Source organism: Eulemur rufifrons, chromosome 19 (genome assembly GCF_041146395.1).
Source record: "Eulemur rufifrons isolate Redbay chromosome 19, OSU_ERuf_1, whole genome shotgun sequence".
NCBI lineage: Eukaryota > Metazoa > Chordata > Mammalia > Primates > Lemuridae > Eulemur > Eulemur rufifrons.
The window spans coordinates 20,185,034-20,189,787 of record NC_091001.1 but is presented as its reverse complement, the minus strand read 5'-3'; positions in this window follow the sequence as shown (position 1 = coordinate 20,189,787).

The window sequence follows — 4,754 nt, the reverse complement described above, 5'->3', positions numbered from 1 at the left end:
GCCCGGTCCCCGGTGCCCGGTCCCCGGCCCGGCCCCGACCCCCGCCGCCGCGCCGCGCGCTCGGACCCCGCGCCGTTGCAGACGCAGGCGCCGCTCGCTGCTCCGCCGCCGCCGCTGCTGGCGAGGACTAGGGCGCCGCGGGTGTGGGAGGCCGAGCCGCAGCCGAGCAGCATGCTGGCCGCCACCCCCACCCGGCGCCCCCCCACCCGCGCCCGGGCTGCTCGGCTGCCGCCGCCGCTGCGCCCGCCGCACTCGCGCCCGCCTGACATCAGCACCCGCGCCCGCAGCCCGGCTCTGGCCAATGGAGGCGGCGCCGCCCGGCCCCCGCCCCGCCCTCCCGGGAGCTGCGGGACCCGGAAAAGTTGGGTGACCTTGGGGGAGGGGCGGCCTGGACCGAGCCCCCCTGGGGGGCCTGGCTGAGCGGGGGCAGGTCAGAGGCCCGCAGTCCCTCCCGGGGCTGGAAATAATCTGGGGGAGGCACTGGGCTCCTTTAGCGGGGCCAAAACAACAGGCAAAGATAAATCAATAAAGTAGGGGCAGGGGACTGGCCTGATCGCTGGGGAGGGAATCTGTCCTGGGTGCTATGAAGAGGAGAGACTTGTGAGCAGACTTTATTCGTTTTGAAGATGAATGAAGTTCATGCCGCCAGTCCCGGGGTGGGGGGGGGGAGGTCAGCAGAGATGGCTTTGCTTGTCTTCAGAGTGGGGCAGTGGGATCCGGCCCCCCTTTCCCACGGCACCCGAAGAGGGGGGTTGCTGAAGCCAGCCACCCTACCCTGCAGAAGGAACAGGGGACAGCGAAGCCGCAGCAGCCTTGCACCTTGCGTGCCGGCCACTCTGGGCCCTGCCTACCTCCTGCTAAAGAGCTGGAGAGCCGCTCACTGGCCACCCCACCAGCCCCAGCTAGAAGACAGGGACCACAAACTGTCAGTAGAGATTGAGGGCGTGACATATTCTGGCCACCGTAGTTCTAAACGTCTCCTAACCTTTGGAGGCAGGTCCTACTGATACCCTTAATTTACTGGTGGGGAAACTGAAGCCCAGAAAGCCTCGGTGACTGGTTGGCGGTGCAGCGGGAAGTGGCTGGGCAGGATGGGAATTGGAGCCCCGGAGGGCAGTTGGTAGCTGGGCCCTGTTGAGCCCCTCTTCTATCCTTAAGTCTGATGTGCTGAGCTGGAATGTTACCACGAGGTAGAGTGCAGCTGGGGAAATCAAAGAAAATGTCCAAAGCAGACCCAGAATAATGACTAACAGCCCAAACCCCTCAGCGTGGGGGATCAAACGCTCTGTGGTCAGGCTACAAACCAAGGAAAACCGTTTCATACATTAAGATATACCCAGAAAAGGCAGTGCCCAGTGCAAAAAGTTATCACTGCAGGAATCATCAATACAATCGCTTCTTCAGCAATCATTTTTAGCACTATCCAACATGAGGAGAGTATTGTGATATAGGAAAATACCAGGCTGGCTGCTACGGGAAGAGACAAAGGAACATGTCCTGTCCGCAGGGAGCGTGAAGTCTCCCCGGGCAGATAACCCTAAAGAAGTAACTCCAAAGGCTACGTAGGGTCACAGACTGACCAAAAAGGGTTCAGAAATCGAAAGCGAGCTTGTCATAGGAAACTGCATGGAGAGAGTTAGACATTTATTGCAGGTCACCATTTACCTAGACCTAGCATCGATGCAAGCCATCTGCAATTATCATCATTTGATTCTCACACCTACCCTGAGGAATGGATCTTCCCATTTTGTGGATGGGAAAATTGAGCTCAGAGATGTTTTTCTCTTGCCCAAGGTCACACAGGACACAGCAAGGAGGATCATACTCCAGGACTGGCTACCGGGTCTAACACTTGCTGCTGTGTGGACATGCATCCAGAAATGCTTTACTCAGCAAGGAACAGTCCTAGGGACTGAGGACACAGACCACAGACTGGAGAGGGAATGCATGTGTGTGTGGCACGCCAGGAAGATGTCTGCCTTAAAAGAGATGGGCTACTCCCTTACAGAGCAGAGGGGCTGAGGCTTCTCAGACACAGTGCTCCCTGCTGACCCAGGAAAAGGAAACCTGTTTGTCATCTGTGAGTGAGAGGGTTGGGTAGGTCGACCCTGGACCCAGGACCAGACACATAGGGGTTGCATCCCAGCCTGCCTCTTGCTACTGTGTATTCATGAGCAAGCTGTGCTCCTCTAAGCCTCAATTTCCTCACCTGTAAACAGGAGACCATTGCATCCGCTTTTTGTTGTTAAATGTGATCAAGAACATAAAGCATTTAATGCCACACAGGAGGCACTGGGTGTTTGACCAGAGTTCTACATGACCTCATGGGCAGGGCCAGTCTTAGGTAAACCCTGGGGTTGTAGGGAAGTGAGGGGAAGGGTTGTGAAGGGACACGGGTTTTGCTGACCTCTGGGCCTCCATTCGAATCAAGGTCAGGGACACCGTATAGCACAGTATTTTCAGTTAGAGCTGATACGGGGGACACGTGGCCATATCTGAAGACGTTTGGGGTTGTCACAGTGCGGTGGGTGCTACTTGCATCTATTGGGTAGAAGCTGGAGGTACTGCTAAACATCCTGCAGTGCACAGCAAAGAATGATCCAGCCCAAAATGTCACTAGAGCCAAGGTTGAGAGAGCCTGGCGTGGTGTCCTGGAAAGGCTCTTGGCATGAGGAATTCCAAAGATGCAGATTCTAGGCCATGCCTCACCACTCACAAACACGCCTTCTTGGTCATGTCACTCTCATCTTCAGCTTCTATTTTTCCCATCCATAAAATGGAAGTAAAGAGCTCTTTCTCTCTCTTTCCTAAATAAATGTGACACATCATCATTTTTACTCCCCCTTCCTCACCGTCCCCAGGCTAGGGCTGGCTGCAGCCCATCCTCTCCAGCCTGAAAGCTGAAAAGTTCCTGATAGGCACGGTGCAGAAGGAAGGCTTGAGTAGCGTAGCTGGCAGAGTTGGTATTTGTTTCGGCTCTGCTGGAGACACTAAGTAAGTGAGTGCTTGTAAATTATAAGGCGCAGTTTATAAATTAAGATATAAAAATGGAAATGCAGATTACTTTGGTTTGGTTCCAAGATCTTCAGCAGTTGAAAAAAAACTTAATAGACAATCAGAGAGACACAATCTGTTTCAGGAAATAGCACCAGTTTTTGAAAATGTAAAAATCCTTGTTCAGATGTACGCTTACTAGAGCTGTGTCTTCATGACACGAACAGCAGATATTCCTACAGCAGCTGAAATGATGCAGGCTGGGATGGCTTTCTTTGAAGTCTCACAGCAGTTCTACCTTAGATGGTTACATGTGCCAGCAGCTGAAAAATAGTGTCCATTCATGTCCCCTCACATTCAACTACTCGTCAGTTCATTTGCTCAATATGGTCTGAGCACCTACTATGTGCTGGGCATTGAAAATAAAGCAATGGCTAAGACAGACATGGTCCCCACCTTCACTGTAGACAGGCATTAAATTAAAAGAATGAGCAAATAAGTATGTAATTGCAAATTATGAGAGAGCCTATGAAGGAATAGAGGAGACCTAATCCAGGTGGTGAAAAGTTAGCTGTCTGAGAAGCTAACTTCTGTCTGAGAAGTTAGCTGAGATCCTAGGATGAGAAGCCACAGGCAGAAGGCACAGCATGGGCAAAGAGCCCAGTACCAGAGAGAGATGAGTGCGTGGACAGACCTAAATGGAGGGCAGTGTGGCCAATGCTTGGGAATGAGGGAGAAGGAGACTGGAAATGAGGTCTGCGAGGTGGGCAGGAGCTAAATTGTGCAGGACCTTGTAGGCCAAGGCAACGAGCCTGTATGTCATTCTAAATGCCAGAGGAAGCCATTACAGGGCTTTCATCAGAGAAGCGACATGATGTCATTTCTACTTCAGAACACTTCTTTCTGACTGCTGAGTGAGAATGGGAAGAGGTCCCATTGAACTAGTCCCAGTGAGAGATGGTGGCTGCCAGGACTGGTCGGGTGGCAGAGAAGATGGAGAAGAGTGCATGTGGATCCAAGGTATAATATATCTTAAAAGGAGGATCAACACACTTGCTGTTGGGTTGGATTTAGGAGGAAAGTTGAAAGAAATGGCAAGAATGCCTCCACGGTTTCAGCTAGATCCAGGGGTGGATGGAGGTGCCATTGCTTAAGATGGGAAAGCCTGGAAGAGGAGAGGGTTTGGCTGGGAAACAGATATCAAGAGTTTGGTATCGGGGATGTGGAGTTTGAAACGTCCATGAGGCATCCACATGCAGATGCTGGGTCAGCAGCTGGAAGACCCATCAGGATGGTAAGGGGGAGATAGGGGGTTGTTAACAGGAAATCTTCATACTGTAGGTGAAAGCTTGATTCTCTCTCAGTAAGCCCTCAGTGATATATTGGTGGATTGAGTCAATGAATGAGCAACATTTCAGAAGTATAGACATTAGGGAGAAAACATCTCTCAGGTGCAGTGAGAAAGGAACACAGAAATCTCACAGACGAATGCCACTCTAAGAATACTGCAGTTTGGGGATCTATTTTTAGACCAAAAACAACCTTCAAATCCTAAACCAAACTGTGAATATTGTAAGAATCTCAGAGACCTCATCGTGCTGCTAATCTTCCCCCTCCTTCTCCTCCATTTCCAACCAAACTCCATCCCCAGCCCCTACCTGGTCTTCTTGCCAGACAGTAAGCTTTGGACCTTCACTAATGGCTAACAGAACCAGAACCCTCACTAATGTCTAACACTTTTGACTCTGATGCTTGCAGGA